The 12,312-nt window shown below is 28.3% G+C and overlaps 1 long non-coding RNA gene across 1 annotated transcript; it reads left to right on the plus strand.

The window, feature by feature from the left end:
• The first annotated feature begins 11,213 nt into the window (after window positions 1-11,213).
• On the plus strand, window positions 11,214-11,620 carry LOC126265313 (uncharacterized). The gene is made up of 2 exons (XR_007547828.1): window positions 11,214-11,270; window positions 11,338-11,620. It is a non-coding gene; the product is annotated as an uncharacterized LOC126265313 (long non-coding RNA).
• Window positions 11,621-12,312: the final 692 nt, after the last annotated feature.

Consider the following 12,312-nt stretch of genomic DNA (forward strand, 5'->3'; position numbering starts at 1 on the left):
AGGATTGGTTTCGGATCTGAGTTTCAAGTATTGGTTTCGGACTCCGTTTCCAAAGTTTAGTTCCGGAATCTTGAGTTTCTTTCCGTTACAAATAGAAGTTGGAGGCCTTTCCAGAGAACGAACAGATAAAACTTCTAATTGTTGTGATGTCCTGATAAGCTCTTTTACCGTTTGTAGTCATTCAAGCTTTTGTAAACCTAATTTTTTGTAACTTAATATGTTATTTGTATTGTATATACGAGCTCATATAAGTTACAAGTTAGATATTGTTTTTCTATATTATTATTAAATTGTTTGTTGTTGTTATTGTTTTTTATTAATATTAAATTGTAGATTATCAATATTTGGTTTTGTTGTTTTGTAATTAGCGTCAATAACAAGGTAAGTCCTTCTGTTCTGGAGTACCCCCAACAACCGAATCCTGAATTTTCCTATTTCAAAAAATCTTAAAGAAATTAATCTTTTCTATGATTATCTAAGATTCATACCGAATTTTGCAAAATTAACCTACCCAGTTAATAAATACAAAGAAAAAAAAAATGAAAAAATTGACATAAATGATAAACAATATATATCTGCTTTTAATAAATGTAAAGAAATTTTACCCAACTGTCCTATACTGCAATATCCTGAAATTCAGGACAATTTTTTTTTGGTTTCGTAATTTTGCAAAAGAAAAAACGAACACTAAATTCTGCAAAAATTATTATTCTAAATTATTTTACAACATAAAAAGAGTTTCTTGCTGTTGTTGATTCTGTACAACATTTTGATTCCCATTTATTTGCCGTAAAACGTAACACGATCCTCTAGCTTGGCTTTCAAAGTTAAAAACACCTAACTCTTGGTTAATAAGAAGGAAGTATGCGACTATACTATTACTTACATAAAATTTTTATAACAACTAGAAATGTAGAAAATATTTTTTTAAAATAAAATTTAGAAACCGCCTAAATATTCATATTGTATTTCAAGATACATTAATTGCACTAACCAAATTTATTAAGTTCAATCATTGAAGAAACTTAAAAAATATTCTTACAAATTCCCTTAAAATTATTCTATGAGGCACTTGTTTAAAAAACATAACTAAAACAGATCAAGAAATGATAATGTCAAATTATCACAAATTTATTACTGGTCAAACTTAAAGAACGACATAACTAAAATTATTAATTAATGTACTACACGTTTAAAAAAAATAAATACGATCCCTTTCAAGGTCCATTAATTGTACTTAACTTCTTCTCCAAAATTTACATATAGATGTCTATTTTTTAAAAGTAAATATGCTCAATGTTATATTTTGCAAGATTGATTGAATATAATGTTACCATTGTTCTTCAACTCACCTTCACACCTTCATAAAGTAAATCGACGAGAGTTGTTAGAAGATTTTATCATCACTGCAGTAACCATTTATAAGTAATTAATTCACTCTTCCACAGATTACGTCTCTTTTACATTACTATATGGTCCATATGAAAAGTTAACCGAAATAGATATTCAAAACCAACTGTAATTATTAAAAGTTCTGTTTTAACAAAAAAAAAAGTTTCTATCTAATTTTATTATATTTTCCTGGATACCGCTGTTTCATTCCAGTCCTATTGAGTGTCCAAAGAGTGGCCGACAGCACTTATACCTCTAGAAGACATCCACTTACAAATAATAATATTGTTATTAATTGTAATTGTTCCAGTTACACTAGTTAAAAGGGAAAGCCGTATCAACCATCTCCTTTTTAAGCAGAGACCTACTCTCAAAAACTGGACATATCGAACTTACGCCAAGTTTGGTAGTAGTGACACCGGCACTTACTTTTAAACTATTACGATCAAATTGTAACGTAGTAACAAACATGGAATAAATAAATTAAAAATTCTACTAAATTTTAACTACTCAAAACCAACATCCAAAATTCCTATATTATGACTTCTTGCTTGATATAAATAAATCGCCTTTCTCGGTAGTTTGTTTACTCATTAACTGTTCCTTCTTTCGAGATTATGTAACATAATATATAATTTTAGTGGGTTTATGCCTTCTAATTGGTCATTGTGATAGTTTACATCCTTAAAAAAGCCCTCCACCACAACACACAAAATTGATTTGGAATTTTATGAGATCAGGAGTCTTAAGGCTGGGAATTAATATATACAGCATAGGTGAAAAATATTAAAGTTAAACTCACAATAGATAGATCCTCATGAAAAACCAGTATGTCAAGCAGTGAGAAGAGTTCCAATATCAGATGAAGGATTAGTAGAAAAGAAATTAGGAGAGCCATTGCAGAGGGATGACGACTACATTTAAGTTTAAAATAATTTACCAATCTGGAAAACAAAATATTTTTGACTCGGTTTCCCGGTTATGCCAAATTACTTCGCATAGAACGCTTGATAAAGGAAATGAAAAGCACGTATTTTCCTTAATGGAAATAAATAGGCCAAGAGCAATACGAATTTTCGAAGTCATTTCGGAAAATGTGACGGATCTTGAGATAAAACAAACTGTGAGCATGATTGATAAAGATGATTGTTATCAAAAGACGTTTGAGGGTGGTGGTATGGTTAATAAGATGTAAAATCTACAACATCGGGAGACAGAATACAGGTATTAACACAATTATGTGAAGTCAATAAGATGAAACTAACATAACTGCACCGTATACGCCTGAAGCAAACGGAGAGGTAGAAACCGGTCCACTTTAAAAAGGTTCCAGATTTCATATACCAATAAAGCGTACTATAAGAAGGAATTACAAAAATTTGTTGTACACTTGTACAATGTAACACCACATAGTATAACAGGGAAAACACAATCCCAACTAATTTTTGGAAGAACTCCAAGAGAAGATATTGTTAATGCATGATTTAGTATGCGAAGCATAAGAATTGGAACTCCTCAAGAAACCCCAACCGACTCTGAAAAGCTGAAAAGGATGAAGGGAATGTGGACCCTTTCGATAATAATATATAATTAGTGTTGTTATTTAATTACTATCTAGTTGTTATATTGTATTATTGTTATTTGAATAAATAGGTTATTGGTTACCAAAGTACCTAGAGTATTATTTACCTCGATTACCAGGGTGCCACACTACTAAATGCACTCACAAAAACTAATATTTAATATTTCACAACAGTTGTTTTGAAGATCATCTAACTATACTACGAGATATAACATGTCATATTAAAATAAGTTATGATACATGACTGGTGTATAAGTCAAACTGGAAATTCGTAAAAAATAAAAAAAAACAACTGATCTTAATTCTAATTAATTTAAATCCGAGCTTATTTATTAAATTTTACCTGTATGTGAACACAGGTAAACATGAATGTAATATATAATTTGCCTTCCAACTTAAATTTGAAAAAACACTTGCCAATCAACATGGATATCACTAAATGTTACACTAGCGTAATTGAAGTTATCATGTTGAGGTTTGAGAATAATATCGTTGAAGGCAACGAAATTGGATTGTCAACAAGCTACCTTATTACCATTTCACCAAATGGATCCAACGTACATACAATGCATATACAGGACGAACACATGCTTTCAGCGATGAGGTCAACGAAGTCATGCAACGTCGAAAATGTAAAGATAGATGTTACAGATGTTAATGTGAAACTATTTAGAGATTCGCTATGTGTTTGTCGAATATGCCAGATAAAGGATTTTGAGATAGTACCACCAATTTTGAAGGATATTAAAATCAGGATAAGATTTCACAACGGTTGTTTTGAGGAACATGTAACCATACTACGAGATATAATGTGTCACATTAAGATAAAGTTAGATTTGGTTCTAGACTTTGGTGTCCAAATCAAGCTGGAAAATTACAAATAATAATAATAGTAGTAATAGTAAAAAGATTGTGAATTTTTCATTCATAAAACCGATCATTGTTAATTTGTAAGGAAAAAAGAAATCTGAATATATATAGTCAACAGTGTTGAGAAAAAGATTGGTTAAAGTAGGATCGTTGTTCTGTTTCTTAAGTCTTACGATTCAGGAATCTATTAAACAAACACTATTAGCCAACTCCAATGCCAACTCTGAGACAATTTATCCCAGATCAAAGACAAAATCAAAATTATGTTTTTGAAGAAGTACACAATGCAGATTTTGGACGTGATCGAATTTCATAACGATGATCATACAAACTATAATTTATAACAATTCTCGTATTAAATTTAAAATTATTAATAATTAATTACACTGGTAGTTTTATTTTTTCCTTGACTCAAATGTTGTATTGTTTGCAAATATTTTACAAAAAACATATAAAATAAGTCTATAGTAAAGACAACAATTGTTCAAGAAAATATTATACCAATCGAGTTGGGATTTCGGCTTTTTCTAATTTTTACTATCCTTATTCAATAAATATAAAATTTTATTTGTTAAAACCCCTGAATACTTTGACGGAATTATTCGAATCGAAATTTTACAAAAACTAAAAGTGAAACTAGATGTAGTAAATTAAATTCTTTTTCCGAAACCCCATACAGTAGTATTGCAATAAAATCACATGGTATTTCTACTAAAACTATATATACAAACAAGATCCTGTACATGTCAAAGTAGGCGAAATCATATATTCCCTATACGAGATTATTGGATTCTGAAATATCAGAAATCTTGAAAAAAAGTAAAAATTATTTTGCTATAACAACAATGTTGAATAAAATAGAAAAAACAAAACAATAAACCAAAAGTCGAAAAATTTGATAAAATGGAAACTGCTCAATTATTTAACATTGAGTATAATTAATTAGGAAGGTATAAAAATTTTATTAAGCAAAATTTTTAGCATTTACGACTTAATGATCTAAATACAGAAACTAAATTAAACATGAAATTTAAACCAAAAATAAGAAACCCATTTCTACAGAATCATAAATCATAATTTGTCCACAAACAGAAAGTTAAAAATCAAATTCATAATATAATATTATAATAATAATAAATTTTATTTGTGTCCAATAGAATTAACTTGGCACGTTAAATCCAATGTTGGCTAATATACTAATATATATTGTTCTTATATGTACACTAGAAGTGAGTCCATAGAACGTTCTTGCATAGATTGTGATCGGGGTAACGAGCAGGGTATCCAGTGTTCTTACGAAAGATCAAGTACGGTATTGTCGTTGAATAGGTTAATTTGATGGAAAGTATAAATAGGATTCCAGACAATACTGCAATATTCCAATTTGCTATGTGGGAAAAGCTGCACCCCTCACTTCGCATGGGAATTTCGGGCTCTTTTTGGTCTAATTTTGTCCCAAAAGTAAAAATTTTGGGCTTGAAAAATATCCGTATTTTTTTTTAATTTTAAAGTGCGGGGTGTACCTTTACCGTAAAGTTTCAAAGGCTAGGGCTATCGAATCAAAAAATTTACATGCAGGAATTTCGGTCTCTTTATGGGCTCATGAATGGTCAAATTTTAATGTTAATTTCGTCCCAAAAGAAAAAATTTTGGGCTCGAAAAATAACCGTGTTTTTTTTTTTTATTTTTAAAGGGCGGGGTGTAGCTTTACCGTAAAACTAGACTCCGGTCTCAGTTTCAAGGGTTGGGGCTATCGAATCAAGAAATTTTATATGCAGGAATCTCGGGCTCTTTATGGGCTCACGAATGGTCAAAAGAAAAAAAAGGTAGCTCAAAAAGTAATGGGTGTATTTTAAATTTTTTACGTACTTGCACTTTTCTCATTGACATTACACGGTTAATTCTGTCAAGTCCGAAGTGTTCTTGATACTGAAATTTCGGGATTTTTATGGGTTAATTTCGGCCCAAAAGTAAATATTTTGGGCTCAAAAAATAACGGTAAAATGGAGAGGTGTAGCTTTATGGTAAAGGTAAACCCGGCATAGAGTTTCTGGGATTGAGACTATGAAATTCTAAATTTTTATATTGTATGAATTTTGGGCACAAAATTGCTTAAAAATTAATGAATGTTTTTTAAATTTTAAGTTTAAGTATAGGCAATTTAAACGATTAATTCTATTTGTAAATGTTCTTAGTACTAAAATTTATGGGCAAAGAGCAAAAATTCTGGGTTTCAAAACTTATCGACCTTTCATTTACTGCTTTGTTTAGTATACAAGAAGCCTGAAATTCACATACTGTGAGATTTTTAATTCCGTATATCCAACCGCATGGCTTAAGTAACCAGCTCACACACCAACTTGAAAATTAAATAAGAAGTCGATTATTTTTGAATTTTTACCTTTGGTCCAAATTTAGACCATAAAGAGCCCGAAATTTTAATACTAAAAATACTTTGGAATCGATAGAATTAACCATTTAATGTCAATAAGAAAACTACCTCTACATAGAAAATTTAAAACTTAAAAAAAATATTTTTTATTTTTAAAACTACATTTCTTTTCTTTTGAAACTGAGAGCGGAGTCCAGTTTTACGGTAAAGCAACATCCCGCACTTTAACACGGTAATTTTTCTAGCTCAAAATTTTTTCTATTAGGCCGAAATTAACCCATAAAAAGCATGAAATTTCAGTACCAAGAACACTTCGGAATTGACAGAATTAACCGTGTAATGTCAATGAAAAAAGTGTAAGTACGTTGAAATCTTAAAATTTAAAAAATCACCCATTATTTTTTGATCTATATTTTTTTTCTTTTGATCATTCGTGAGCCCATAAAGAGCCCGAAATTCCTACATGCAAAATTTTTTGATTCGATAGCCTCAACCTTTGAAACTCAGTGCGGGGTGTAGCTTTACGTTATCACTTTTTTTCAATGTCAAATGAAATGCTGGGTGAAACGAATCCTCCCCTAATAGTAAGAATTCGACACTGTCAATCTTTATATCAGACGATATATTTGATAGATCAAGTACACATCCATCTGCAGTCACAACTTTGTTAAATTGTTGTAAATCCAATAGAGCAGTAAAACTATTTAAAATGTTATTTTTAGCATCAGGCATTCCACTGTTAAAGTTTCTTACATTAATGTCGCCCACCAACAATACACGACAGTCCAACAGGGAAGCCGATAGCGTTTCAAGAAATGCCTCAACATACTCGTTGATACAGCGCGGTGGTATATAAAGACACACAGTATAGAACTAATACGACTTTAAATAACACTTGCAGACAACAAAATCTATTGAAGGCGAGAGTTCATTTATATGAGGAAAAAATATATGTTCGCTACGAAGCAAATTTACTATTATCACTGACCACAAATCTCTAGAATTGCTTTTAATATGAAAGATTCTAACAAAAAAGTCGTAAGATGGCGATTAAAATTAGAATAATTTGATTATATAATAATGTATGAGCAAATATGTTGTAAAACAGAATTTAAATGCGGACCCATTATCCTGTGTTGAAATAAACATAAACAAAAGACACTGATGTAATCAATATAAATGATATAAATTTAGTTCAAATAAATCAAATATTAAATCAAGAAGATTTAGAACCCTTACAAGTATAAACAAATTGAAGAAAATCATAAGATAATCGTGTATACAAATGATTCAGACCAATCAACTGCAGGAATTCCAATAACTGATACTCCAGTAAATTATACAAATAATCAAATATTTTTAAGTTATGTTAATCATTTCCCTCAGAAACAAAAATCAAAAAAAAGTTTGATACTAAACAACGTTTTTATGTTCAAATATTTAACCCCCTGTTTTATATTTCAAAGATTTTTATAGGAATTATTTAGAGAAGCCTTTCGTAAAATTTTCCGATATACTTCATATAAACTTAAAAGATCAATTAATTAACTAATAGACATAGAAGGTCCAGAAGAAATTGATAACATAAAAAATTATCATGAAGAAAAAGATAATCATCATTGATGAAACACAAGTAAAATCTATCAAAATATAGACGATAGAAAGATAGATAGAAATCCTATAAAACCAAATTTTAATATAACCTACAGCAAGTAAGCCTTTTAAAATTATTCGTGTTGATATCTTTCAAACTGAACAGCAAAAGTTTATTAAAATAATTATACATTTTTGAAACATGCATAAATATACCAGTTATTTGCAACATTTTTTTTTTTCATTGTTGTGGCAAATTTTCAACAATTGCAAAATTTGGCGGCAAACAAAAAAATGCAAGTTTAAAAGATGTTTACCTATGTAAAATACACCGAGTAAAATAGTTTATATAGTTTTTTATAAGTTTGAATGTAAAATAAAACAATATATACTATCGGTTACAGATTTGCATTACCACTTTCAATTCAATGTCGCTTGCCGCACATATCTTGTCCTCAGATGATTCCCGAATTTAAATACATATTTGAAGCACATAATACATCTTAAAAATAATTTGAGGTTATGAAAATATAAATAAACCAATTTTGACAATTGAATTTATAAATGGGTACTTTCGTGGCCAGCACGGAACTGAGCGTCAGCGCGAACGCGGACGTGAACGTCGAGTTTATAAATCCAGCGTAAATTCAGCGTAAAAGCCGACCCAGTGCAGACAGATGCTGAGGCGAAATTGAGGAGTCTGGTGGTTATAGGAACCTGATTGAAAATACCCCGTCACATGCAAGTCCATGTCTTTTATACAATACTTGTCTGTTCCTCCTTGCCAGGCTTTTTTATTTATACTTTATTTACGTTTATTTGATTTATGTTACTTATTTATATAGCCCGTCGAAAAGGTAAGGGTAGACGTTATAGATGATAATGTGTATTTAGAAATTGTATTATATATTTGTTTGTCAAGTATGCCAGACAGAGGACACTGTAATATACTGTAATATTGTAAGATATTTATTTTTATTATGGGTTATTACTTGGCTCAAATTGAATAAACATTAAAATATTAAATGTAAAAGCAAATTTGATGGCTTTTACTGTCTATGTCGAGTATGATGTCTCTCGCAAAATTCAGTCAGAGGAGTTATTTTATAGAAAAAGGCGATAACATAAGTTCAGCCAAAGGACATGTGACTCAAACGTTTCTAGAACATCGCGTCGAATGGGCAAACATCCGCTGCTGGATTCAAATGGTCTGGATTTCTGGCTGCCGGTCAATACAAATACAGTACATATCAAACTGGAAAATTATAAATAATAATAAAAATGGTTATATGAATTTTTAATTTATATTTGACTCTATTGAAGGTATCTGAGATGACAGATCCTAGAAGTCATCAGCAAATTCAGATTAAATGTTGTCCGTTACGTAGGCGTATTGGTACGTATTGGAGAACGGAGAATATCCAGGAACAGAGATTTTGTGGACTGTTAATAAATTTTTGTTTAATACGTTTCATAAATAATTTATCAAAAATTTATACACTTCTTATATTAAATCAAAATTATATGAAATTATTTAGAATTGTTCTAGAATATTTCTAGAAATATTTTAAAAGTATAACAATGAAAATGTATGATAATGTTGATGTAAACACAAGAGTATATTTTGGTAGTTAATTTTTAGAATTTCAAAAGGTCATGACTCGTATGTTATGTAAATTAGATATTTTTAATCAGACTATAAGTAAACACAGACAAAAAAAAACAAAAAATCCCCTGATTTGTTTACAGTAATTAACAACGGGACTTTACTATATTAGTAATTACATTCTCGGAAACTAAAATATCCCCTTATTTACAGCAGTCGTGTTCCATAATTGTGTTTGATAACACAATACAATTTAATATTTATATATTTATGCATTTTTAGAAGCGGTAATGTTCCAAACATTGATTTTGGGACAATATATATAATATAAAGAAAATGTATATTTTTTTATATGAAAAATAAAAAATCATGATATAAAAATATTATTAATAATTTTTAGTGGTATTACTCTATGAAATAAGAACGTAAATTGAAATTTCACTTATAAATTAAACAAAACTAATAAGTAAAATTAAAATAGTAAAAACTAAATACTAAATACTACTACTTAATAGAATTTAATATGATATTTAATTATGTATCAATTAATAAAAGTTCTATCAGTTTATCAATGTAAGTGACATACTAAGAAATAAATAATTTAAAATAATTAATTATGAATAAAAGAATATTGGATCGCTATTATCACAGGTATATTTGAAATATAATAATATAATTTTATATTTTGTATTCTTTTAATTAGTAAATTGAATCTCTGGAACAATGTAAATAATCACAACTCAATCCAAAATGAAGCTGTTTAAAATAGTGAACTTACAATATTGCTTGGAAAAATTGAAGTGATTTTTTTCAAAATTTTTAATTTTAGATAAAAAATATTTTGACAATATGAACTTTATTTGTACTGTTAATATTAGTATTTACACTGTAAGGAAATGTACGTTGGGCCAAAAACGTCAGTTCCTCTAAATAGATTTGCAAATTGTTGCATTGGATTCCGTTATCAACAAATTGGATGGGAAATATTATTATTTAAAAATGTATTATTAATATAAACGTAAATAAATGGATTTTTTAAATATTAGCTTATATATGCGAAACATTAAGAATATATAATTTTTGAGCTTTAAAATATTTATTATGATATCAATTAATTATTACTGCAAACCTAATATGTATACGTTTTTATAATTTTCTAGGAAACTGTAAAAGTAATCTGATTGAAATGTTAATAAAAAACCAATTTGAACTGGGTATAGAGCTAAAAAGAATGGTGAACAACAAATAAGTGATAAGTTGTTATTAGATTAACAATAAAAAAATTAAAAATCTTTCGATTAGCTGACTATTTCCTATACATTTTACTTTTAGACATATTCAACAATCTTTAGTTTCTCAATTGTATTTGATATCAACATACTTCTATTTTAAAATAAAGAAATATTAATTATGTGAAACTTCACCATAAAAATATTTAAAATAAAAAATTACTAATTTATTTATTTCAAGCGAGATTATTTTTGATATTAAAATATTATAATGTTATAATATATTATATAATGTGTATAATAATATAATGTGTATAATAATATAATAATTGTTCAATTTTGAATTAATATTTGTTAATGATTAAATTATTATTAAAAAAGTAATTTAATTTAATATTATTAATAAATAAATGATTAAATTGAATCGGTATTTATCGTAGGTATATTTGAAATATACTGTGACTAAACTTGATCTTAAGCGCATGATATTTTCCACTCCTCTGATTAGCAAATTGAATCTCTGGAACAATATAAATACCCACAACTTAAGCCAAAGTAAAGCAGTTCAAAGTAGCCAGCGATCTTAGTAGATTGATTAGAAAAAAAGTAAGTATGTGATTTTTTAAAGAACATTTAGTAATAATATTTCATTGGAAATAACGGTTTGTTTCAGATAAAAAATATATTGGCAATATGAATTTTATGTTCATATTTGTGTTGTTAATGTCAGTATTTGCACTCCAAGGAGATGCACGTTGTGCAAAAAATGGCAGTCCTTGTAAATGGAATGGATTTGGAAATTGTTGCAGTGGATTCTGTTACCAACAAGTTGGGTGGAAAGTAGGATACTGCAAAAAGCGCTAATAGTGATACAAATCCTTGTTATTTATATTATTTTTATTATTCTAAAATATGTTATTAATATAAACGTAAATAAATGTAACTTTTATTTTTAATTTTTGTTGTATTTTTTAATGGTAACGTATTTATGCGAAACATTAACAATATATCATTTTTACATTATTATGATATTAGTTAATTATAAATACAAACCTAATATATATGTACAATTTTCTAGAAAACTGCAAAATAAATCTATTTGAATAGTTAATAAAAACTCCTTTTAAATTATTTTGTTCTACTGCTTTGTCCAAAAAATATCCTGAATCTGACTATTTGAATTATGGAATAATTGTTAATGTTTGAGTACGCTTGGTTTTGTACGACACAAAAAGTGAATTTTCTGGGACCAGTAAACACGTTAAAATAAGTGAATTGCACTGCATAGGGAGTACTTTGAAGGTGATAAAACAGATTTGGAAGAAAGAATATTTTTCATTTTATAGCAAGATTCCGGTGATTTTTGGACATAGAAGTAAGTATACTTAAGGTGAAGAGTGAATATATAGGTGATAACATGTTTATCTTTAGGTTTAGAGACATTGGATTGATTTTTACTTAAACAATAGGAAATTAAAAACTGTTTTGATTTGCTAACTATTTCGTATGGACATATTTAACAATTTTTAGAGTTTCGATATTTTTATTGAATGTTAATATCAGTCCGTGTAAATGAACTAGGGAACTGCAAAAGATTTATTTGAAATGTTCATAAAAATACAATTTAAAGTACTACACAGGTAAATAG

This window comes from Aethina tumida, chromosome 4, assembly GCF_024364675.1.
Source record: "Aethina tumida isolate Nest 87 chromosome 4, icAetTumi1.1, whole genome shotgun sequence".
In the NCBI taxonomy this organism is placed as follows: Eukaryota; Metazoa; Arthropoda; class Insecta; order Coleoptera; family Nitidulidae; genus Aethina; species Aethina tumida.